This window comes from Muntiacus reevesi, chromosome 10, assembly GCF_963930625.1.
Source record: "Muntiacus reevesi chromosome 10, mMunRee1.1, whole genome shotgun sequence".
Taxonomy (NCBI): domain Eukaryota; kingdom Metazoa; phylum Chordata; class Mammalia; order Artiodactyla; family Cervidae; genus Muntiacus; species Muntiacus reevesi.
In genome coordinates this window covers 27,592,227-27,619,245 of record NC_089258.1, presented here as the reverse complement: position 1 = coordinate 27,619,245, position 27,019 = coordinate 27,592,227, and positions in this window count along the sequence as shown.

Genomic DNA, 27,019 nt, shown 5'->3' with positions numbered 1-27,019 from the left:
GATTATTTAAGAAAATTGAGTTATGTATTTCTATTTTCTTTTATATTTTCTTGATCTTACCACACAGTATGTGGGATCCTAATTCCCCTACCAGGGTTTGAACCTGTGCCCCTTGCATTGGAAGCATGGAGTCTTAACCATTGGACTGCCAGGGAAGTCCCAAGAGATATGTATTTTCTAGCAATGTCTCTTTGGCATGGGCTCCTACAAGAGTGTCAAACTAGCCTACTCCCTCTACTCTTTCCCTCTCCAGTCCACTTCCCAATGATACTTCTGTATCACATCCCAGCATCTCAGTTGCCTACAAACCATCACCAGCTCTGCATATCTTGTTGAATGAAAGTGCACAGTGTGTATGCTGGCATTCAAGACTCTTCACCTTTTGCCTCTGCCAACCCTTCCAACTTCGTGTTGCTCCTTCTGCTCCCAGCAGTAGCTCCTCTTCATGGAAACCCAACAACTGTCACAGCTGTTTCTTGCTTTTGTACATTCCACTCCTGGAGGTGCGATGCTATATTCTGGCATCCAGCAAGGGATACAATCCTAATCAGTATCAAAACCCAGCTCAGCTAGCACTGTCCTGCCTTGCTGGAATTAGGTGTCTGCCTCTACCATCAGACTGTGAACTCCTCAAGAGCAGAGTCCTCATTCAGTGGCTTAGTCATCTCAGAGGCTTCGACATGCAGCACAGCGCTCAGCCCAGCCTGGGCACAGCAGATGTGCAATGAGTCAGCATGGGCTCTGCAGTCAGACTGCCTGAGTCCTAATTTGAGCTTTGCTACTCACTAGCTGTTCAGGCAACACAACCTCACTGTGCCTTGCTTTTCTCATTTGAAAAGTGTATATAACCTCGTAAGACTGACTGATTATATGTATGTATTGGATTGACCAAAAAGTTTGTTGAGGTTTTCCCAAACAATCTTCTGGAAAAATCCAAGTGGATATTTGACCAACCCAATACATGCGTGCATGTGTGATGAGTCGCTCAGTCGTGTCCAACTCTGTAACCCCGTGGACTGTAGTCTACCAGGCTCCTCTGCCCATGAGATTTCCCAGCAAGAATACTGTAGTGAGTTGTCATTTCCTACTCCAGCGCATCTTCTTGACTCAGGTATGGAACCTGTCTCTCTTGCATCTCTTCCGTTGGCAGGTGGGTTCTTTACCAGCATGCCACCTGGGAGGCCCCCATAGCATATATAGTGATAATAAAAGGGCTTGACACATAGTAAGTCCTCATCAGACATCATAGTTGGTGTTGTCAGCATCTTGATTTCAGCCTATGAGTTGGTAGTCATAAAATCTTCAATGATTTTCCTCTCCTTTGGATTTACTGTTAGTAATGGAGATACAACAGGATTTCAGATGGAGCAATCTGAGAAGTCAGAGGTTAAGTTTGCCATAAATTCCTACTTTGACTGGACAAATACCTGTATTTCTTCAGTCTACAAAAAAGGAATCCCATCTAGACAGGTCAGTGGAAGCTGAAACAGAACCTTGGAATGGGACATGGGCTCTATTTCCCCTAAGTTACTATTGATGAAGGCCCTCAAGGTGGGGCATGCTGATGGCACGTGGGAGTAGAATCCCAGACAAAGTGGGCCCAATAGTGAAGAGGTAGAAGTTTGTCTTTGCAAACCCTTTCTCTTATCCTTTGCTTACTTACACATCTCAGAGCTCTAGCTTCAGATAATGCTTGGCCCTGCTTACTTGTCTCAATCAAAGCTGTTTGTGTACTCAATCTTTCAAGATCCTGCTTAATTTCTGCAATGGTGTGATTGTTTGTGGCAAATGGCTTTTCAGATAAATATGTTCTACTACTAATTCAGAGTCTTCCCAGGTGAAAATAACCCTTTAGAAAGACATAGCAGACAGTTGGGACTATAAAATATTTAAACATTTAGCCTCTCGGCTGCAGGTAGATTATGGGGATATCTGTGTCCAACCCTATGTTGATTGTTTTTTTCTGTTTTAAAATTTTTATTTATTTTTAATTGAAGGATAAGTGGTTTACAATATTGTGTTGGTTTCTGCCATACATCAACATGCATCAGCCATAGGTATACGTATGTCCCCTCCCTCTTGAACCTTCCTCCCACCTCCCACCCTGAAGTTTTTGATGATACAGAGATTGGTCCTTTTGCAGTGATACCACATCCCATAAATGACCACTCAATTCAGGAATATGTGAGAATATCTATCCCTAGGACTAGACTTATTCCATATTTCTGAAAGTCCAGATAATCAACAGATATTATAGGTGGGCTCAAGAGTGTGTGGGAGAAAAGCTCATTCATGATGACAGTGGTAGTGGGTAGCAGTGAAGAATAGACAAAAATAAGAAAGGAAACCTAGCAGAACCTTCAAGAAAGATGCTTATACTCCATTTGGCTGACTTCCATTTCAGAAAGAGCTCTAGATAGGAAATACAGGAGAGAATGTATTATATTGTGAAACTAATGGTCTGGTCTTTAATAAAGTGAATGATTGCCTTATAAATAATATATAACATATAAAGGCAGAAATGCTTGTTCTTTACATTTGTTTATTCAGCTGCTAAGATATATATTCTGGGCCACTTTCTCTTTTTCCCATTAAAAAATCTATTTCATTGAAAAAACACAACATCCTTCTGACATAAGTTCTGATACAATTTTTCAGAAATATGAAATGATGAAAATAGTGCCCTTCTCTTCCAAGGCCTTGCAAACCAGCCATTTAATATTTATCTGAAGGAACAAATGAGGATGCATTGCAAGACTGTGTATATTTGGGGTGGGATGGAATCAGCAGGTGTGGATTCCAGTTTTCCATCTTTCACAAACTGGCTGTTGTTGCCTTGGGTAAGTTACCACCAAACTCCTCTGACCTAGACTCACCCCATTTGAAAACTGTGCTGACTTCAAGGATCATTGATTTCCCTTCCTGATCTCTGGTGAAAACATGTAGTAGTGCCCAAGGGCCGTAACCTCTTCAGAATTCATCTTTTATGACCGCTTGTCCAAAATGAGCACCAAATGCCCACTGTGCTGCCTAGAGCTTTCTTGGTGCTTTTCTTAAATGATTGCCAAGGAAAGAGATTCTACAAGTTGCCTTCATAACTCAGTCCACTGTTTAGCAAACCCTCTCATCTATCGGAGTTCTTCCTTTTACACTGAATGTTGTAGAATGCTTTAAAGAACACACCACACACACACACACACACACACACACACACACACACACACACACACACACACACACACACACACACACACACACACACACACACACACACACACACACACACACACACACACACACACACACTCCTGACTGCAGAGGACTATTCAGATGCAACAGGTGCAGTGCGTTATAGATCTTACAAAGGACACAAAGAAGCACCCAGTCGGCAGGAACAGCGGTTGCCAAGAATTTAATTCATCAGTACAAATCCAAAATTACAAAGGACTAATCCCACATAATGGATAAAGGGCAAAAAAGAAGGATTAATGGGGAAAAGGGAGTTTCTGAAAATTCACATCTCAAGTCTGCTAAACTCCTAATTTGGCCTGCTTCATTTTCCTTCTTTTCCCAGCAGACCTTAATTTATTTTTCTTAAGGAAAATGAAGCTGACTGCTGAATAGTGGGACCCTAAGAACATGGATGCGCCCAGTTGCTCTGATGTTGGTTTGAATGTGTCTGGGTGTGGACGGACGCCTGTGCTGGGAACGTGGGAAGATCGCAGTGGGAAATAATGAATCCCTTCGTCTGAACTGGCGTGGCTCTTGCAGAATCAGAGCAAAAAGCTATTTCTTCTCAAATGAAAAGAAACATTCTTTCTTCCAGCTGTGGAAAGAATATTCTCCTGGTGACAATCCAAGATGAGATGTTGGCCACCCAACAGTATTCTTCGCAAGAGTCACTATCAGCTCTTTCCTGGGGAACAATTCCTGCCCAGGTTGGATATCACCTCTGCCCTGTTGGTTTAGATTTCATAGTCCCCGTGCCCTACTGCTTTTTTTTTTCAAGCATGTACCTTGGGGAAGATCTAATTTGAGAGGCATGAAAAGAAAATGACTTCTCCACCAGTGCCCCTGCCTTAGCCTTGGACTTGGGTTTTTCTTTCCTTTCCCAATGTTCATTTTTAATTTGTTTTTATTTGTTTGGCTGCACTGGGTGTTAGTTGCAGCACGCACACTCTGAGTTGCAGAATGTGAAATCTAGTTCCCTGACTAGGGTTCAAACCTGGGCCCCTTGCATTGGGAACGTGGAGTCTTAGCCACAGGACCCCCAGGGAAGTCCTTGTTCCTAATACTCTTTTTTGTGCCTTTTGCTGGATTTTCTTATTCTCCACCTGTTCCTAAATGTTTCTCTCCCAGGATATGAGCCCTGTTCTGTACTCTTGATCTCATTCACATGCTTGACTTAAAAAAAATATATATATATATATTTTAATTGGAGGAAAATTGTTTACAATATTGTGCTAGTTTCTGCCATACATCAACTTGAATCAGCCATAGGTATACATATGTCTCCTCACTCTTGAACCCTCTTCCCACCTCCCACCCTATCCCACCCCTCTAGGGTGTCACAGAGCACTGGATTTGAGATCCCTGTGTCATGCAGCAAATTCCCTCTGGCTATCTGTTTTACATACAGTAATGCATACACTTTACACATGCATGATTTTAAATAATATGCCTCTGTAGTTGACCCCCAAGCCCTCATCTCTCATTTTTACTTTTGTTTTAAATTTCCACCTCTGTATATGAAATTGGGTAATTTAACATTGTTTTCTAGATGTTTCATGGTCACATCAAGTGAAACTTATTCGAAACTGAGCACATTATATTTCTCCTGAGTCAAAAACTGCTCTCCTGTCCAGCTACCCAAGGGAAGGGACTTAGGTCTGTGTTCACTCCTACTGGAAGGTCATTTAACTTCTTCTTGTTTTTCTTTCTTGAACCCCTTACTAAATTTTCCCTATCTTCCAAATACTGACAGCATGTTTTTATGTTAATTCCTTCTCTCTCTTTGCCACCAGACACCTTTCATTTATTTTTGAGCAAAAAACTGAAATTTGCTCCATGTGCATTGTTGCACTTATCTGTTAAAATACCTGTCACATCCATTAAAGGGTGGAGTTTCTCAAGTTCATGTTTATCTTGTCATACCAAGCATCTAGTATACTCGTTAATACTGGGTCTCAAAATGATATCCAAAGGCAAACTCCAATTCTTGGATATATTTGGTTGGGCCTGCACTGTGATTTTTTTGTTTTGCACTGTGTTTTTTGTTTTTTTGTAAAAGGAATTATTGATAAACTTAATAAAAGAAGACATTTTATGCAAAATTAGTTTTTCAAATTTCCCTTGAATAATTAGAACGGCTAATAATGCTGAATCCCCATTCCTACTCAGACACAATGGGTGGGGGCTGAGTAGTGAGTCCTAGCTTTAAACAGAGCATGTCTGCTTTCCAGAATCTTTAACTCCAGAATCTCTGAGTGATACAGGATCTCAAAGATTTCCCAGTACCACATCCCTGATAGGTCTTCAAGTTTTTCTAGCAGGATTGGGGATTCATCTCAATTCCTGACAATGACTGCGATCACATTCAAACTTTAGTGAGAACCGGTTCCCGTCTTCACAGGCAGCTCACCTCTTCACATGCAGTTCGAGAGCCCTAATTGTTGAAAAGATCCTCCTCGTATTCAGTTGAAATTGATTAAAGATCACTATTGGGTACTTACCTAAGTGTTGTGTAGTACGGTGCAGACTTTTGGTTGGAGGAGCTAGAGATCACATCACTTTGGAAAGGTCAAGGGATCACAAATGGTTCTTTAAAATCAGAGACACTTATAATGAGCACTGAAAAAATGTGAGGATTTTGCCAGGGGTTGGGGGAGGGAAGATACAAAGAACACTATTCTCAAGGAAGTAAATGGTAAGAAAAACCACGTAGGTGTGCTAAGTCTGGGATACACTGGTAACACCTTGGTGGTCCAGTTGGGCTGATGCATGGTTAGGAATAGGGGACAGAAGAGGGAATAAAGCCTAGAGGGCAATGGGTCGGACAGTTCTAAGGAGGGATTCAGCTTCCTCAGGCCCTTCTTCCAACTCCTGTTAACTGCTTGTTTCTGTTTCCAACATTTCTCCTAACTCAGCTCTCCACTGCTTGGTTTCTAGTTTCAGGTGCCTCCCGTGTGAGATACCAGTGCAGCTGCTGTGGTTCATCCTGATCGCGTGTTGTATTGGCCAAAATCTTACAGAAAAACCCAAATGAACTTTCTGGCCAACCCAGTATTTTCTTTTTCCCAAATAAAGCATCTAGCCCATAAAGACCAGTTGTTGTTGTTCAGTTGCTAAATAGTGTCCAACTCTTTGCGCCCCCATGGGCTGTAGCATGCCAACATTCTCTGTCCTCCACTATCTCCCAGGGTTTGCTCAAATTCATGTCTATTGAGTCAGTGATGCTATCTAACCAGTTCATCCTCTGCCGCCCCCTTCTCCTTTTGCCTTCAATCTTTCTCAGCATCAGGGTCTTTTCCAATAAGTCAGCTCTTCATATCAGGTGGTTAAAGTATTGGAGCTTCAGCATCAGTGCTTCCAGGGAATATTTAGGATTGATTTCCTTTAGGATTGACTGGTTTCATCTCTTTGTAGTCCAAGTGACTCTCAAGAGTCTTCTCCAGCACCACAATTCGAAAGACTGGTACAATCTTCCTAAGATAAAATTTGGATTAGGTATTAGGTAATTCTGCTGTCGAAGGCACCTGATTTTTTGTTTTGTCTAATTTTCAACCTCTTTCCCTGAGTTTCAGTGATGGAAACCTGTGGTATCTGCATAAACTTATTTTCTGCTAGTCCCTAAACCTGCCTGACTGTCACTAAGTCGGAACCCTGGTTATTCGATACATGTGCACACAGAGTGAAGACTTGAGTCTTCCAGTCAGAAGACTTGAGTGTAAAATTTGCTTTCATCTCTTATTAGCTGAATGGCCTTTTGTAAGTTCCTTAATTGAGCCTCAGTTTTCAAATATTTTTAAAAAAATGAGCTTAATGCAGCCAGTCTGAGATTTTTGAGACAGTTGAGGCCGATTGGTTTCTATTCTTCTGATCTCCCAACACCTGAGCATTCCTCCTCTCCACCTCTGCCCTGTCCAGAACTTCTACCTATCTCTGATCAGACTGTGTCCCAATTATTTGATAATAACAACTGACCTTTCTGAACATTAATTTTCATGTGTCTGCCATGGTGATAAACACTTTATGTATATCTTTTCCCATATAAAAAGTGAAACTGTTAGTCGCTCAGTTGTGTCCAACTCTTTGTGACCCCGTGGACTGTTGCCTGCCAGGCTCCTCTGGTCATGGAATTCTCCAGGCAAGAATACTGGAGTGGGTAGTCATTCCCTTCTCCAGGGGATCTTCCCAAACCAGGGTATCAAACCCTGTTCTTCCAAATTGCCAGCGGATTCTTTACCATCTGAGTCACCAGGGAAGCCCCTTTTCCCAAATAATCCTATCTGTCTAGCCCTATGAGGTAGGGATGATTAGCATCCAATTTAAAACTCTTTGAAGGTAAAGAACACATCAAATTCTCTTTTGTATCCCTTTTGAAAAGCAAATGAGAGGATGCTCGTGGTAGGTAGAATTCTACGATGGACCCCGAGAACGCTGCCCCCTGGTGTTCATACCTATATAATCTCCTCCTCTTGAGTGTTGGGTAGGAACTGCTAATATGATGGATATCACTTCTATGATTAGGTTATATTATAGGGTAAAAGTGAAGGGATTTGAAAGGTCTTAACACTCCCTAGCTTGCAGGGTAGATCTGTGAACCATTTGTCTACAGTTGATAGTGGAAATAATGGTGGAGCTGAGCTTGACAAGAGGAATAGAGACAGAACATTGACCATCACATTTACCCTGGTACAAAAGAAAGGATTCCTGGATAAAAAGAAATAGAGAAACAGCCTGGAATAATGCATTAACCAAAAATTAATAAAGTAGCATTTTATAAGTGGCAAATTACCTATCACCCAGTTGGCCCTAAATTCATATTAATTTTCTATCCTCTTTCTCTACTGTCATTCTGGTAATGAGAGTATTTTTTGAAGAATGTTATATTTTGCAAAGCATTTTCATGTGATCTTATCACAAGTTATGAAGACAGGTATTATTATTATTGCCATTTTATAAATGTGTACGCCAAGGTGTGGTGATATGAAGTGGTAATAATAATACCTATCTCCTACATTTTCTAAAAAAAAAAAAAAAAACTCTTTCCTAACATAATCAAGTAGGATTGTAGATGTCTGGATAAAACACTGCACACACCAGTGGAAATGAGATAAGGTGATTAAATGTCCCAAGGCTGGTAAAAGAGAATTTAGAGGAGAATATGCTATGTCTCCCCCAATTCTTCAACTTGCCCATCAGTGAACTTCTCCCCAGAAGGCTGGAGATGCCATTCTTGCCCCTTGGGGCTTCTATATCCTATAGAAGATAGGACAGAGCTAACATTTACTCATCTATTATAGAAAATCAAGTAAAAGCTTTTCCATTTCCAAATCAAGCATGGGTTATTGGCAAATTGCCTTCTCTGCTGTTGACGATTCTGTGTTTAACCCGAGAGGCTTTTGCTTTTCTTGTTAGGGACATGTAATAATAGTAATAGTAATGTTCAAGATGATGGTGATAGTGATTGAATGCTAAGTGCCAGGCTTTGTGCTATGTGGTTTACAGATTCGATTTCATTAAATCATCGCAGCAGTCCTGAGAGATTTTAAATTTTTCAATCTCCGTTTTGCAAAGGAGGAAACTGAGGCTTGGGAGGGTTCAATGAGAGTCTATAGGACACATGACTCGAGAGAGTAAAACAGAGTTTTGGGTAAAGACCTGACTCCACAGCCCTGTGACTCCTATCCACTGAGTTATACGACTCCTGATCTGTATGCCAACATGCTGCTCCATGCAGGTAGTTTGGGGTATTAAGAGTAAACAGATTCCTAACCTAGCTGTTTCACTTTGCATCTTTTTTTCTTTCCATCTGCGAGCTGTAAGTCACAGTAGGTAAAAACAAAAAACCCACTATTAGGGCTTTCAAAGAACATGTGATGCAGAGTCTGACATCTTGTTGCTGTGTCCTGCTAGCTGTGGGAACATGATCAGTTTTATCTGAGTGATGGTTATCGAGCTCACACTGTGTGCCAGAGATGGTCCTAGGTCCCTGCTTCCATGAAGCTTAGAGGGGAAGACAGATGTTGAGTAATTAGGCATGTTGTCTTTGTTTTAGTCACTAAGTCATGTCTGACTCTTTGCGGTCCCTTGGATTGTAGCCCAACAGTCTCCTCTGTCCATGGGATTTTCCAGGCAAGAATACTGGAGTGGGTTGCCATTTCCTTCTCCAGTCAGACATGAGTGGGTCTTAAAGATTGGTACTCTGGAAACATCCAGCAAGGAGACTGCATTTCATCATTTAATGGTTTGAACAACTTCCATTTACTTATCTAAAAAATGGAGATGGTAGTAATAACCGTTCTCCTTGTTTCATAAAAAACATGTAAGTATTGTGTATGACTGTATCATGTAAAATGTAAATGCTAATTATCCTACTATCTGGAATTGTTATCATGAGCTTGATAATGTCCCATGTCAGTTATTAATGTCCACATTTCATATTACTCGTCTATAGGTAACATACTTCCTCCTTGTGGTTTTGCCAAGTAGGTTCTTAGAAGGTATGTATTCAATGCTACCCCATTAGCCAGAATGTGGATATTAGGCAGCCTAAGGGCTCTGAAACTTCCTTGTGCTTGAAATGCAACTTATTTGTGCTTGAAATACATGAACAAAAGAAATAATTAGCGTTTGGTACCTTGAATTCCTGTAAGTGCTGAATAATTGGTAAGGTGGGAAAGATAGGGATTCATACCAAGACACAGAGTCAACTAAAAGATTACCAAAAAAATGTAGCTATGACCTGGTATTGATACATTTGGTGGGAGATTTTACTTTTTTCTCCCCTCTTCTATTTTCTTCTGTCCTTTTAAGTGTTTGCCTCAAGGAAAGGAAGTAGTTTCATTTACTCAAACTCATGTGCATTTCCCATAAATGTAGTCAAAATCTGTAGTCATGATCTTGAAGTGAAATTTCAAAGCTGAATTTCAAAGAGGATCAGTTGGAAACTGATGCTTGATGTAGAGATGGAAAGGCTTTTACTCAATTACCTACAATAACAGCAGGGGAAATGCTGAAAATTACTGACACAGTAAATGGATTTTTTGCATAAATGCTCTCTATTTTCAAGTTTACCTTAGTGTGAAAGACCTTTATTATGAAGGGGTCCTTCTAGCTTATCTGTTATTTTTCAAAGAATAGAAGATTGATTTTTTGGGGGGAGTCAGGGATAATGAATAGATCACCCTGATAGATTGTTTAGTCTTAAACATCTGGAAGCTCCCAAGACTTGAATTTTCACAGATAGGTAGACAATATTTGGGGGTCACAAGATAATGTGATCTTAAATGTAGTGGTTGTCTCTATTTTTTCCTTTTTTAAAAAGCAGCTTTATTGAGATATAATTTACATACCACAAAGTTCAGTTGTTGAAAGTGTTGTGCAGCCATTGTCATAGTCTAAATTTAGGACATTTTCATCACCTCAAAATAATAGTAGTAGTCAATCCATTTCCTCCAACTCTGCCAGCCCCTTTAAACCACTGAACTTCTTTCTGTCTCTATAGATTTGCCCATAGTGGCCAAAACATATGAATTGTATCATATAATATATATGGTCTTTTGTGATTGGTTTCTTTTACATGGCCTACTGTTTTTGAGGTTCATCTATGTTGAAACATGCATCAATACTTGACTCTTTTCCATTGTTGAATAATGTTTGATTGTATAGATGTGGCACATTTTGTTTATCTAAGTCCTACTTTTTAAAAACTTGGAGTGTAGTTGATTTACAGTGTTGTTAGTTTCAGGTGTAGGGCAAAGTGCTTGAGTTATATATGTTCTTTCAGAATATATATTCAAAAATATTTCACAATTTCAGACTTTTTCATTATAGGTTATTGCAAGACATTGAATATACTTCCTTGTGCTGTACAGTAGGTTCTTTTTGGTTATTTATTTTGTATATAGTAAGTGTGTATATGTTAATTGCAAATTCCTAATTTATCCCTTCCCCCACCTCATTTCCTGTTTGGTAACCATGCGTTTGTTTTCTGTGTCTGTGAGTCTATTTCTGTTTTGTAAAGAAGTTCATCTGTATCACGTTTTTTAAGATTCCACATAGAAGTGATACCACGATATTAGTGTTTTTCTGTCAAGTCCTATAGTTTTTCCCCCCTCACTTCTTTGCAACCCTGTCTGTGTTCCTAGTTCCTTGGAAATCCTTTTTCCCTCGATTTCTGCAATAGCACTTATTTTTTTAATTGGAGAGTAAGTGCTTTACAAAACAATTCTTAAATAAATGCAATACATTCTTAAATGTTGGTTTCTGCCATACATCAACATGAATCAGCCACAGGAATATATATGTCCCCTCCCTCCTGCAATACCGCTTTTGATTTTTTTCTTATTCTTCTGGCCATCTCACCTCAAACTCCTTCATGGGATTCTCTCTCACACTTTTCAGCTCTTGATTCTCCTCAGATGCTTCCACCCTTCAAACTCAGCAGTAGCGAGCCCTGGCCTGGATAGCATGCTTTAGAAGGTCCCACATATCGCAGCCTCCCAGTACACTTAGTGAGGGATACAAGGACCCCTCTGTGGTTCGGTATCCACTGCGCTGCAGGGGCATGACGTGCCTCATGTGGAAATGAAAGTGGCACTTGCTCAGTCGTGTCCTACGCTTTGCAACCCCATGGACTGTAGCCCGCCAGGCTTCTCTGTCCATGGGGTTCTCCAGGCGAGAATACTGGAGTGGGTAGCCATTCCTTTCTCTTGGGGATCTTCCCGACCCAGGGATCGAACCTGGGTCTCCCACATTGCAGGCAGATTCTTTACCATCTGGGCCACCAGGGAAGCCCCAGTGTGTCTCATAACCTTAACCAATTACTTTCATCACTAACATTGTTCAAGCCCCAGGGAACTCCTCTACGTCTTTCACCCGGGACTTCTAAGCAAAAGACCTTTAAGTTCAAGTCCCATAAGGGTGTGTAGGCCATGCTGCTGAGGAAGCTAGAGGTGGACACTGCTTTGGAGTACAAGGAGGATTTGAGTGGCAAAAGTGCTTAGATGAGAGAAAACTCAAATTAATGAATGTGCCAAATCTTTCCTCTTAGATCACATAAATGCAATACATTCTTAAAGAATGAAGTATTATTTCTCCTGAGTGCCAAGTGTCCATTTTCTTGCTTCTCTTCACTTTCTGATTCAGAGTTCTAGAAATATTCTTGAATTAATGTGAAATTTACAGCAGTGTCACATAGAAGCAGAGAAACATTTTGTATTGTTAGCTCATATTTCTCTTAAACTTGTATGCATGCAAGTGTAGATGTAATGAGTGTAAAGTATGACACTGAATTTTTATATTGCTCTATAGATCTAAACACTAAGAGATAATAAAGTTAAGATATTCTGTAATATTTTTTATATATTCTATATATTATACTGTTTGAACATAATATGTAAAATTAATGATTCATTTCTGAACTGAAACATTACTTTAACAATATTTTGGACATTCCCAATTGCTACTTTTCTATTTTGGTACTACTGGGGAAAGAACCTGAATTATTTGAGACTCTTGGTCATAACAAGGTAATCAATGATTTTGTTGAAATGAAGACAAGAAAATAAATTTCAAGAAATAAATCGATAATTTGTAAAGTGTATATGACTTTTTAAATCCCTAATTTGCACATTTTTGGCCTACCAACAGAACGTGCAGACCTTTTAAATAATAGCTAAACTCAGTCATCTTATTAGTATTTTGCCAAATTTTAGCCATCTAAAATCATTATTTTACACTTTTAAAATTGTATTGTTTCAAAGATATAGTTTCAAAAGTAAGAGGATTAAACATTTTTACAGCCTGTTAATTTGATGTTTCACTTTCAAATATTTAACCATATGCATGAGGACTTCTATTGGTACACTTTCCCAAGGCCTCACAAATACAGACTGTCTTCACAAGTATAGATGGTTCTTGGGGATCCTTTCTCTGATATTCATTTCCACTTTTTGGTAACACCTATTTGCTATGGAACTCAGTTTTCTTTTTCCCATGGTATTTTTCCCTTGATCCTCAGACTTGTATATCTTGATGTCTACCTTGGATCCTCCTCCTTGGACACAATATATCCCTAGCAAAAAATGCACTCTAATTCCTCTCCTACTCAAATTGACTCCCCCTGAAACCTGGGAATCACCTCTGCCTCCTCATTCTTCTTCCGAACCTCTTCCTCTAATAGCATTGGGCTGTTACCTTCTGTGATCCCATGTCTCTGTTCTCCATTCCCATTGCCTTGACCTTTGTTAAGTCATCCCTCACTTTATGTTTGTTTTTCTGCTAGTCTTCCTAATTCCAAGTTTTGCCCTTTCAGCCAAAGTCTGGTCAGTTTACTATTCTGCTTAAAAATTTCCAGTGTCATATCTGGACCTTTAGGAAAAGGTCCAAACTCCTTAATATGGTATAAAGAGCACTTTGTGACTTAGCCTTTTCTCCTGCCTCTCCAGTCACATCCTTTTCTCCCCCAGTTTTTAAATTATTTTAGATTAATGTTTATTTTAGATTGGAGTATAGTTGATTTATAGTGTTGCATCAATTTCAGGTATATAGTAAAGTGATTCAGTTATACACATACTCCTATCCTTTTTCAGATTCTTTGCCCATGTAGTTTGTTACAGTGTAATGAGTAGAGTTCCCTGTACTATAGGTCCTTGTTGATTATCTGTATTATATGTAGTAGTGTGATAGGTTCATCGCAACATCCTAATTTATCCCTCTGCCCCAACCTTTCCCCTTTAGAAGCAATACGTTTGAAGTCTGTGAGCCTGTTCCTGTTTTGTAAGTAAGTTTATTGGTATCATTTTTTAAGATTCTATGTATAATATCATACGATATTCCATCTGCGTCTAACTTACTTCACCTAATATGATAATCTCTAGGTCCATCCATGTTGCTGCCAAGACATTATTTCATTGCTTTTTTAAGGCTGAGTAATGTGTCGTTGTGACCAACCTAGATAGCATATTAAAAAGCAGAGACATAACTTTGCCAACAAAGATCCATCTGGTCAAGGCTATGGTTTTTCCAGTGGTCATGTATGGATGTGAGAGTTGGACTGTGAAGAAACCTGAGCACTGAAAAATTGATGCTTTTGAACTGTGGGGTTGGAGAAGACTCTTGAGAGTCCCTTGGACTGCAAGGAGATCCAATCAGTCCATCCTAAAGAAAATCAGTCCTGGGTGTTCATTGGAAGGACTGATGCTGAAGCTGAAACTCTAATCCTTTGGCCACCTCATGCGAAGAGTTGGCTCGTTGGAAAAGACCCTGATGCTGGGAGGGATTGGGGGTAGGAGGAGAAGGGGACGAGAGTGGATGAGATGGCTGGATGGCATCACCGACTCGATGGGCATGAGTTTGAGTAAACTCTGGGAGTTGGTGATGGACAGGGAGGCCTGGGGTTGCAAAGAGTCGGACACGACTGAGCGACTGAACTGAACTGAACTGAACTGAATGTGTCGTTGTACATACATGTACTGTATCATCTTCATTCCTTCTTCTGTTGGTGGACATTTAGGTTGCTCCCATGTCTTGACTGTTGTAAACTGTCTGGTCACATCGTGAAACAGTTTGCCCCTTGCTCACTCTGCCCCAGTGACATTGGCTTTGATTTTCCGAATTACCCCTTCAGCATCGGTGTCGTTGTGCCTGCCATTTCCTCTGCCTAGAATATTTTCTATTGCCATGTCCTTCCTCTTTGCCCAGTATTTGAGTGAATATATGATAAAAGTCTATCTCTACCATAGACAATCCTTTCGGAAAAATGTCACATATTATTTTCACCATAATATTATTGTGATGGCTGGCTGTTACAAAGTAAACACTCATTTGTTGAATGAATCAAAGACTCATTAATGTATCCCCAGGGCCTAGCATACACTAGGTTAACTGCTCATGAAATGTTGAATAAATGAAATAGATAAATGGATGCATTCTATAGGAACACCTAGGTAATTGTCTGAAAAATAGCTTTTCAGAACTTGAAGTCACCTGGAGGCCAGGTAACTTTGTCCCTTTAATTCATTAAGAGCTTAACCAAGTGTTGGCTGTGTCCAGGAACTTAATAAATGGAATAGGTGGACATGGAAATGATCCTGTATTTATTCTGCCTCTACCTGCGTATGGTCTAGATTCCCTTTTCTCTAAGAGATGTCAGAAGGCTGGTTTAGCAAGAGAGTATTCTGTAAATCTAAGGGAGAAGGGAAGGAGTGGTGTGCAATTTGGGCATAGAGTTAAGGGGAATATAGACTCGATATGGGGCTTCCTAGGTAGGGCTAGTGGTAAAGAACCCACCTGCCAAGGCAGGAGACATAAGAAACATGGGTTTGATTCCTGGGTCAGGAAGACCCCCTGGAAGAGGGCATGGCAACCCACTCCAGTATTCATGCCTGGAGAGCCCCATGGATAAAGGAGCCTGGTGGGCTACAGTCCATGGGGTCACAAGGAGTCAGACATGGCTGAAGTGACAGCATACATAGACTCAATAGTTGAGTGTACGCCATTTAATCAATGGGTCACCTAGCTGAGTATGCAGGCCAGCAACACTGCCCACAGCAGGGCTATGGAACCAGAGATATGAGGGGGAATTGGCCGAAGCAGGTATAAGGCTCACCTGTTAGTTATGATGAAGCATGTACAAGAGCTATGCTTTAAAAACAATCTTCAAAAGTTTCAACTAATTCAATAAACCAAAGGTATTCAAGTGTTTTGGCTTCAAGTAACAAAGAAAACTAATTCTGAGTGGCTTACCCTATGAAGAAATTTATTATGTCATATTATAAGAAAGTTAGTTGTATGGCAGAAAGCGACACAACATGGTAAGGCACTTTTCTCCAATTAAAAAATAAATTAAAAAAAGAAGGTTAGAGATAAGGCTGCGCCAGTGTTGGTCTAGTCAGAAGCACAGTATCAGGAATTTGGGGTTTTGATTCTTTCACCTCTGCTGTCTTTGTCCTTGTCTTTGTTAGCTTCTCTCTTGGTTGCAAGATAGCTGCTGCAGTTGTAGATATCATAGCTAGGAATGGCAAAATCCAGAGGGAAAAGAGATACTAGGTTTTCCTCTGTATCTTTTTTTTTTTTTTTTAAAGAAAGCTTTTTCCAAAAACCCTCCTGCAGATTTTCTCTCACACTTCATTGGCTTGAATTACATCTATGCCATCACCTAAACTTGTTGCTGTCAAGGGGGAATAGGTTCATGACCCATCCCTGGGGCTGGAACTAAGGGCATGCATAGGCAACCAACAGTATCTGCTTTCCTCAGGCAGACTCTGTCCTGAACTCCTGACTCCAAAGTTTTGCCAAAGAAAATACATCCTCTTCCCTCCAAGCTCCTACTCCGTTGGAAAAGAAGGGCTGAATTTAAAAAGAATGAATGAATTTTTGTGTGTAGTCTCCATTCCACATTGGAAGCATAGTCAATGGGCCCATCTCTGTGGGTTGGGTGTAAGTTACAGAGTCTGGAGAACAGTCCTGGGTTGCTGGGGATTAATTGTACAGTGCATAAGAGTGATTAAGTTTAATCACTGCATTTTTCTCCCCCTTCTTACAGAGAGAAGCCTAGGTGGGGTTTGCCAATTGTATCAATCTGTTCCAGCGTCTAGGCCAGTAGTATTTGCAGTTATGTGGCCCTAGAGTCACATTTTCTGTCACCATTAACCAAAGGAGCCACATGAGCCTAATAGAATATTCTAATACAGAAATGAAAGGTCTTACAGGTTGCAGCAGGACCCACACTCAGTCTGTTAGCTTTTGCCTGAGACTGAATTTCCTCAGACAAACTTCCAAGCTTGGCTTTGTATCCAGAGGGAAAGAAACTGGTCAAACCAGTTTAATTTTAATCCTTTGTTTTCCCTCCACTATCTTTTCACTTTGAAAACATTTTTAGATTACCATGCAGACAAAGTTAAATCAAAAAATAAAAAAATTCAATCAAGATGTTCCAAAGATACTTAATTCAATTCCAAGTATACTTTTGGAACACCTACTATGAACAAAACACAGCAGCAGATATTGTGGGGAAGACACAAGCTAGCAAACATGTCATCAGAGGCACGTTTTTTGAGCTTTCTCAAATGATGTACCTTTGGCCAAGTACTTGGATAAATTTGGGGGTGTAAGATGAATGAGAGATTTCTCTATTTTCAAGGTATACATGTATTTGGAGGGAGACAAAATGAAAAACCTACTGATGTAGATTGAATGTTTGTGTCCCCTTCAAATTCACATACTGAAACCTAATCCCCAATGTGTAACTACCCCTCAAATGCATTCAGATTTTTGGTATTTGGAGGTGAGGCCTTTGGAAGATGGTTAGGTCATGACAGTGAAGCCCTTATGGCCAAGGTCATGGCCAAGGTCGCTGCTGCTACTGCTAAGTCACTTCAGTCGTGTCCGACTTTGTGCAACCCCATAGACGTCAGCCCACCAGGCTACCCTGTCTCTGGGATTCTCCAGGCAAGAACACTGGAGTGGGTTGCCATTTCCTTCTCCAGTGAGTTAAAGTGAAAAGTGAAAGAAGTTCTCAGCGACCCCATGGACTGCAGCCTACTAGGCTCCTCCATCCACATTTTCCAGGCAAGAGGACTGGAGTGGGGTGCCATTGCCTTCTCTGTGGCCAAGGTTAGTACCCTTATAAAAGAGACCTGCAGAGAGCTTGCTCACTCCTACCAGGTGGACACACAGCAAGAAGATAACTATTAATATCTATGAACCAGGTAAGAGAGCTCCCACCAGACCCTGAAGTTTCCAGAGCCTTGGTATTGGACTTCCCAGACGCTAGAACTGTGAAAAATAGCTTTCTGTTGCTTATAAGCTCTCTAGACCATAGTAATGTGTTATAGCAGCCTGAATAGATGAAGATAATCCGCTGACATCCATTGTGATTTGTCAAGTTATTACTGGTTTCTGTGGCATCAAAGAACTGGTCAGGGATTTCCCTGGTGGTCCCGTGGTTAAGAATCCGCCTTCTAAAGCAGGGGATGCAGTTTCGATCCCTGGTCAGGAAACTAAGATCCCATGTGTCACAGGGCACCTAAGGCTGCACACCACAACTAGAGACCCTGTGTACACCAACCATTGAGCCCGCATGCTCTAGAGCCCACTCTCCATAAGAAGAGTAGCCTGCCCACTGCAACTAGAGAAAGTCTGATTCGCAACAAAGAGCCTGAGTGCTGCAAGAAAGACCCAGCCAGCCAAAAGAAAAACAAAATGAAGCAACCCCACCCAACCAACCAAACACACACAGAGATGGTCAAACCAAGGATGGAAAGAAAGTGGGGAAACTCATCTCCCAGGAAGTGATACTTAGGTAGGTACTGAAAGGCAAATAGTCACAGTTTTCAAAAGCAGAAACAAGTTATTTACACCAAAAGCTAGCAGTCAGAACGTTGTGTGCAAAGTTCTCTAAGAGGACATCATCAAATCTTCAAGGAGGAAGGACCTTTTGTTCTAGGGTGTGGGGGTTGAGTTGGGTAGTAACAATGAGAAATGGGCGTAGAGCATTCCCGGCAGAGTGTCGTTGTCAGCGCGACAGAAAGAAGACAAAGCATAAGAAAAAAAAGTTCAGTCTTTTCTTCTTACCCTGTCTTCTAATGAGGAAGAATCTGTGCATGTTGGATTAGCTCTGGGGCTTTCACTGGAAATTTCAAAGAAGCCAGGGAGGCTGACATGCTGTGGATATGAAGAGCTTAGTCAAGCCAGGAGACAAAGGAATCTGAGGTGGCTTGAAGGCAGCCTTAGAGTAGGAGCTGAGTGCTGGGGAGGAGAGAGAATTTGAGTCAGCCTTGGAGCATGAGTGTGAAAATGAGAGAAAGGAAAAGGGAAAGATAGGTTTTAGGATGTTTTTCTATGTGTTCTGAGCATGTTCTTCCTTTTGGTGTGTTCATGAAAGACTGCCATAGAGATTTAAATAATTGTACATTTTTGTGTCTGGGTTTAGGCTGCTTCGACACAGTGCTGTATCAAGATGATATGATGTGGCATCTGGGCTTTCTGTGGAGTGAATAAGCTAAGGTATAAAGCTGAAAGAGCCCAAGCAGACTTGGGAAGGGAAGGTCACACTGGATGATGAAAGACATCATCCCGTGTGGTGAAAGGCTGTGGGAAGTAGAACCCTGGGACAGAACTGGTTATTGCAGACAGTGAAGAGCTTACACCCAAAGGCTAGGAAGTTAGTGTTGCTCCTGGGCAAGGCAGAACTTCTGAGCTTTCTAATAGGGTGGCTCAGTATCAGAGACAGGTCTTAGAACCATTACACTGATGGTAGAACCAGTGCAAAAAGGACAATGGAGTGAGAGATACCGATTAAAGAGTGGATAGAAAACCTGATGCCAAACTATGAAATAAGAGATTCAGAAGATTTTTCCTGGAATTGATTTGTATCTTTGACTCAACCAAGGGTTTGGGTTCATCCACACACAGCCTTCACCAGGGCCACAAGACAAAAATGTTGCCCACCAAACTCACTACTATTTTTTATTTCTATCATTTAGGAGTGACGGAAGGCTTACAGATGCTCGGGGTGTCTCTAGAGCACATACAACAGAGCAGGGTTTTTATTGATTCCCCACCAGGTGGCTGGCACAAGGGCCTTGAGCACCAGGCTTACCATATAATTAGAGTTACCAGATCAACACACAAACCAGCCCCCCGATGCAGAGGGAGACTGGGGGCTGTAATCTAATGAGAGGCAGATGTCAACAGGGAGCAGATGTTTGCAGCTCTTCAGTTATATCAAATTAATCATCTCCTGACTTCAAGGTGCTTCTTGGAGTCCAGGAAATTTCCCCGTAATAAATTGCTCCTGGGATTGATTTTTAAAGTGAGAATGTATATGTCGCTGTCTTGAATGCTTTCGAAGACTTCTACCCAGAAGCAGAGCAGGCTTTTTTTTTTTTTTTTTTAATATGGACAAGTTTCGGTGGAGGTCAAAAGACCAAATCCAAACTCCCAGATCTATTTCCAAAAGACAAAGAGGCTGACTTTTTAATAATAAAATTAGCTGCCGCCCAACCAGTCTGCCCAGCATCCCATTTGTTTAGCAAATAATTTTTATAGACACACTGTGTACTCAAACCACAATGGTGTGTGAAAACACAGATGCTGACCTCATGGAGCCTGCAACATTGTAGTAAATAATCCTGCAAATACATCTAAAATCACCAAAGTGGTGAGTGCTATGAAAGAGTTACGTGATTCTTAAAAAGTGTTAACGCAGGGGTTGGGTCTTAAATCTGCAAGATCAGAGCAATCTTTTGTGAGCAAGGAGCAAGAGCACATCTTTCCCATCTCCCTTTACTTTTCCTTTCTTTGCTCCTTCTCTCCATCCACTCCCATCTCCTCCTTTCCCCTTCCCAGCTTTCCTCCCGCCTTAGTGCTCTTTTTTCCCCTCCCTTCTCTTGCCCTCCTTCCTTCCCTCCCTGTTACCTTCCTTCCATCCTCTGCTCTTCTTTCTTTTCTTCTCTTTGTCACCTTTCTTCTCTACTTGCCCTCTATTCTTTTCCCAAATACTTCTTGCAAGCTTGTTAGGGACCCAGGCCCTGCCCTGGGTCTGAGAGGCTGTTGAGGGGTTGGAAAGGAAACTGTTCAAAGTGCTCAGAGACAATGCGAAACTAGCTGACATTCAGGATGAGAGGGGCAGGTGTTACATGGGCAGTGGGTCCAGGGGCTTCTCTGAGTCCACAAGAGGGGCACCAGACTCAGGCTGAGGGCTGCACAAGGGGTGAGAAAGTGGTGGATGTTTGAGATGAGTCCTGGAGAATGCTGGGGGTTCAATGAGAAGCGTGGTGGAGGACCTTGCAGGCAGAAGAAAGCTCCTGTTAAATAAACGAGAGGAAACACGAGAAGAGAGTTATATCCTGGGAAAAACAAAAATGCAGCTTAACTGGGGTAAAATCCAGGAGAGGATACAATTGGAGAGATGGGTAGGAGGCAGGTCGAGGACAACGGCACAGTACTTTTTCTCCCCAAACTTCTTTATTTAAAATTGAAGGAAAATTGCTGTACAATATCGTGTTGGCCTATAGAAACATGAGTCAGCATAGACATACATGTGTCCCCTTCCTCTTGAATCTCCCTCCCCCTCCCACCCGCTCCGCCTTCCCACCCCTCTAGGCTGTTACAGAGCCCTCTTCTGACTTCCCTGAGTGATTCAGCAAATTCCCATTGGTTGCCTACTTTTACACACGGTAGTGTATATGCTTCCATGTTCCTCTCTCCGTTCATCCTCCCCTCTCCTTCCTCCCCGTTGCCTGTGTTCATAAGTTTGTTCTCTATGTCTGAGTTCTCTATTGTTGCCCTGCAAATAGGTCCATCAGTACCATCTTTCTAGATTCCGTATATGCGTTCATATATAATATTTATTTTTCTCTTTCTTATTTACTTCACTCGGTATAATAGGGTCTAGGTTCGTCCACCTCATTGGGACTGACGCAAATGCATTCCTTTTTATGGCTAAGTAATATTCTATTGTGTATATGTACCACAGGTTTTTTATCCATTCATCAGACGATGGACATCTAGGTTGCTTCCGTGTCCTAGCTATTGTAAACAGTGCTGCAGTGAACATTGGGGTATGTGTGGCACGGGATTTTGTCGTGTGTGCAGTGGAGAGCTGTTGAAGATTGCAAGAAGAGAATCACATAACCCCATCTACCGAGATCTTTTCAGGCGGTAGCGTGGCCCTGCCCACTGCCAGCAAACAGGATATTACACTTCCTTACATGTGGCTTTTCCAAAGCATTTTTTTTCAGGCTATGAAGACTTGTAAATATCTGGTAAGTCCTTGGGTGGCCTCAAATTCAGGAACAAAATGAAATCTCAAACTACTTGACTTTGACTGTGTTGCAGTAGCGCCTTCTGCACCCCCAAGCTATCCATTCTTTAAGGCCTCTTAATTCTTTAAGGCCCCTTAATTGCTGGGACTTTTTCATTACTGTAATGGTGATAAGGTAAACCATTTCCTTTTGTTTTAAATGGGTGCTGCCTTTTAAGGTATAAACATAAGAGAAATTAGATAAAATAAGTCTATAAAGGATGAAAGATCAGAAAACATCCATTATTCAAAATTGGGGCTATTGATACTTGGGCTAAATAATTCTTTCTTGCGTCTTGCATTACGGCATGTTGAGCAACCTCCCTCTGCTCATTGGATGCAGCCCTGACAAGCAAAAATGTGTCCAGACAAGAAAATCAAGAGCCCAGAAATAAACCTGTGCATATATGGACAGTTTTGTTACCACAAAGGAGCAAAGAACATACAGTGGAGAAAGGACAGTTTCTTAAATAAATGGTATTGGGAAAACTCGATCGCTACATGCCAAAAAATGTTTCACACCTTCACAAAAATTAACTGAAAATGGATTAAAGACTTGGGTATAAGACCTTAAGCCGTAAAACTTCTAGAGGAAAACACAGGCAATATCTTATGTGACTTTCTCAGTAATATCTTTCTAGCTATGTCTCTTCAAACTAGGGAAACAACAACAACAATAAATGAATGGGACTACAACAAGCTCTAAATATTCTGCACAGCAAAGGAAGTCATCATTAAAACAAAAAGACAACCTATAAATGGGAGAAGACATTTACAAATGACACATCCAATAAGAGGTTAATATCCAAAATATATAAAGAACTCGTACAACTTAACAACAATGACAAAATCCAAACAACCATATTCAAAAAAGGGCAGAGAAGCTGAATAGTCATTTTTCCAAGGAAGACATACAGGCACATGAAAATATGTTCAATATCACTAATTATTAGGAAAATGCAAATCAAAACCACAATGAGATATCACCTCACACTTGTCAGAATGGCTATTATCAAAATGACAAGAAATAAGTGTTGGCCAGGATGTGGAGAAAATTCTTATAAACTGTTGCTAGAAATGTAAATTGGTGCAGTCACCATGGAAATTAGCATGAAGATTCCTCAGGAAATTAAGAATAGAATTAGCATATGATCCAGCAATCCCATGTTTGGGTATTTATCCCAAGAACATGAAAACAGTAAGTTGTGATAGAAAAAAAAAAAAAAAAACAAAAAAAAAACAGTAAGTTGAAAAGATATTTGTACTCCTATGTTCACTGCAGCATTGTTTACAATAGCCACGATACCAAAACAACCCAGGTGCCAGGGATGGATGAATGGTTACAGAAGATGTGGTATACATATATAAATACATGCATATAATGGCATACAACTTAGCCATAAAAAAGATGAAAACTTGTCGTTTGTGATCTGGATAGACCATGAAGGTATTATGCTAAGTGCAATAAATCAGATGAAGAAAGACAAATTCTGTATGGTTTCACTCATATGTGGACTATAAAAATTAATAAACAAAAATAAATAAAACAAATGACAAAACCAAACCAAACACCTAGACACAGAGAACAGAGTAGTCATTGCTGGAGGGATAGAGGTGACAAGGAAGGTAAAATGGGTGAAGAGGACCAATGGAATGGTGACAGGGAGAAACTAAATTTTTGGCAGTGAACATGCTCTAGGGGATAGAGAAGTAGAAATAGGATATTGTACACATGAAACTTACTTTATATAAATCAACGTTATCTCAATTAAAAACTCCACTGGATGCCTTATCACTTTTTTTCCATTTATTTTTATTAGTTGGAGGCTAATTACTTTACAATATTGTAGTGGTTTTTGTCATACATTGACATGAATCAGTCATGGATTTACACGTATTCCCCATCCCGATCCCCCCTCCCGCCTCCCTCTCTACCCAATCCCTCTGGGTCCTCCCAGTGCACCAGGCCCGAGCACTTGTCTCATGCATCCAACCTGGGCTGGTGATCTGTTTCACCCTAGATAATATACATGTTTCGATGCTGTTCTCTCAAAACATCCCACTCTCGCCTTCTCCCACAGAGTCCAAAAGTCTGTTCTGTACATCTGTGGCCTTATCACGTTTTCATTGTCCATTCATCCATCGATGGACTCTTAAATAAAAAAGAATGTCTCTAGACATTGCCAAATGTCCCCTGGGGGCAAAAGTGCACCCTGCTGAGAATCATTCTTCTAAACAGTACAGTAGGGAATTTTGTAGCTATGATGAAATTCAGATGAGATTTAGCCAAGGCATGTTTGGCGAATTCTTCCTATGTTTAGAGTCACATGAGGAAAGACCTTGGTGGCATCTGATGCTAAATGAATTCCGACATTGCCTCCCGAAGCACATCTCCCCGCTCTCAGGCCCCTGCTAATTATTAGACCACCTCTTCCTTTCATCTCCAAATGCCTCTAATGTGTTATCATGGCACGGATCCTACTTTCTCTCCAATTACATGATCAGATGGACCTTTTTCAATTTGGCTTTCAAAGCTGGTTACTCCTAGGAGACAGCTTTGCTAAAAGCATTTAATGATCCGAGAGATAGCCAAGCCATAGAGGTGCATATCTGTGGGGATGGGCAGAGTGGGGACTGTCTGGGGTTCTGCCCACCTTCGAGGGCGGCCGCAACTTCCATGCCTCTGTCCTCCCTGATGGGGGTCTGCTGGCTTTCTTTAGGTTTTGCATTTCAGATTCCTGTTTGATATGATGCCAGCAGTGACATTTCAGACGTTCCCCGGCACTGTGAGAGGCTGCGTTTCTCCAGCTAGGTTCTGCATGCTGCAGTCTGGCCTCACATATAAAAATGATGATGTTTCGGAGCCACCACTGGGCTGATGACTCTGTCCTCTTTCTCTTTGTTTCCCCAGTGCTTCTATTTGTTCTCACACCTTAAGGATGCTAAGAGGCACCCTGCTGGGTGCTTAACATGGATGTCTTCCAGAACACGCATGAGCCTTGAACTCCTTTGAACATATTTGGCAGCCGTGTGGGGCGTCTCAGTATTTTGAGCCTACATTATGGATGTGAACCCATATTTTACCTAGAATCTTCAGCTGGGAGATTGTATGCTATTTTTAACACTGTCCTTTTTTTTTTTTTTTTTCCCCAACATGGTTCTTTAACAAGGTCGTGTCATTATCAGTTATTTAATATTTCTAAAATTAGAAGCAGTTTCACCGCTGTGGCAGCTCAAGCTTTAGGCCAGAGTCTTTGAGCCTCCTCACACTGGGGCTATTGATACAAGCTCATGGTGAGGCTTCCTGTGCCTTCTTTTTCTAGCATACAGTGGGTTCGAAATTCAGCCAGGCTAAACTTTTTGCTCTCCTTTGGACAGGCTTCTCACTTGTCTAAGGAACTGCAATCACCACACTTAAGCCAGAGGACTGGGGTTTGGCTGTCGGGTGGGTAGTCAATGCTCTGTAGTTAGTGGTCTCATGTGAATAGCTCAAGATAGCCTACTGACCGGCCCAGAGAAAAGGCAAGGCAGAGAAAGAGTAGAATAATGACTCCTTTGCAAGCAGCTTCTGCCTAATAAAGCACCTGAGAGTTATGGGGGTCATCTAGGGGAGATGGAGTGACAAGCAAGTAGAAGAAAGAGAAGGGGACATGCAGGCTATTGTTTTTACAAAAACCTATTCATCACCTGCCCAGGTGGTGCTAGTGGTATAGAATCATCCTCCTGCCAGTGCAGGAGATACAGGAGACGTGGGTTCCATCCCTGCTTTGGGAAGATCCCCTGGAGTAGGAAATGGCAACCCACTCCAGTATTCTTGCTTGGGAAATCCCATGGACAGGGGAGCCTGGCGGGCTACAGTCCACGCGATCGCAGAATTGGACATGACTGAGCATAGTACACAGCATGTTCGTCACCTGCAGTGTGCTAGACCCTGTGTTAAAGACTAGAGAGACCATTATAAATGATGTGGGCCTGCCCTCACCAAATCCCCGGTCTATATGCAAGGGGGAGATGGGGCATGAAAGCTGGAGTGTGATTTACACCTATCTGAGATATTTCCCAAAGCACTTCCTGGAATATAAAGAATTTTGACTATCTTATGTAATCTCTACATTGCATGGGTACCTTTAGCATCCCTATTTTATAGAGGAGAAAACTGAGGCTTCGACAGGTTAAGTAACTTGTCAAAGATTACTTTACTGACAAAGCCAGGGCTGAAATGCAGATCTTCCAAGTTCAAGGAAACATTCCGTATTTCCTCCTGTGCCTACCTTCTGTCTTCCACCCAACAAGTCCTTGGTGAAACCTCACTATTGATTGTCTGGCAGAGTCTATGGGTTGTTGTGCCATATTGAAAGACAATAATTACTCCTCTTTCTGCAAGGCTCTGTGTAGCCTGAAGAATCATAAATTAGATGTGCTGGAAGTCCACCGTCCACCTTCAAGGGCAGCCTTAAAGGAGAGTCCTCAGGACAGTTATTGATTAGCCTGTTTCCATTTTCCATTGTGGAGTACCATTCTCAATACACCTACAACCTGGACGAATAATTTAACCTAACTTACAGAGGTAAAAGAAAACCTGTCCACCATCAACTGGGATACAAATGTGAGCTGTGATTCATGTAATTAGTGTCATGCCTGTAACAGTGTAGATGGTTAGAAAAATAGTGGTTTTATATGGGATAAATAAATAGAAGGCTTACTGCCAGGATATCAACTCAAAGTAAAAAGCCTCAGTGGCTCAACTAGGTATATTGTTCACATCATACCAAAAGCACATCCTCACTGATTTTTTTTTTCCCCCAGTGGAACTGGACCAGTGTTGAGTGCATATTTGGGACAACTAGAGATTATGTAGGATTTTAGGTTTGGTGCATGTGCCAATTTATGCACATGACCTTTAATTACTCAGTGGGATAGTGAGAAAAAACATCCAAGGGTTATAGACCAGAAGATTTGGGTTAAATCCTAGTTCTGCTTCCGACT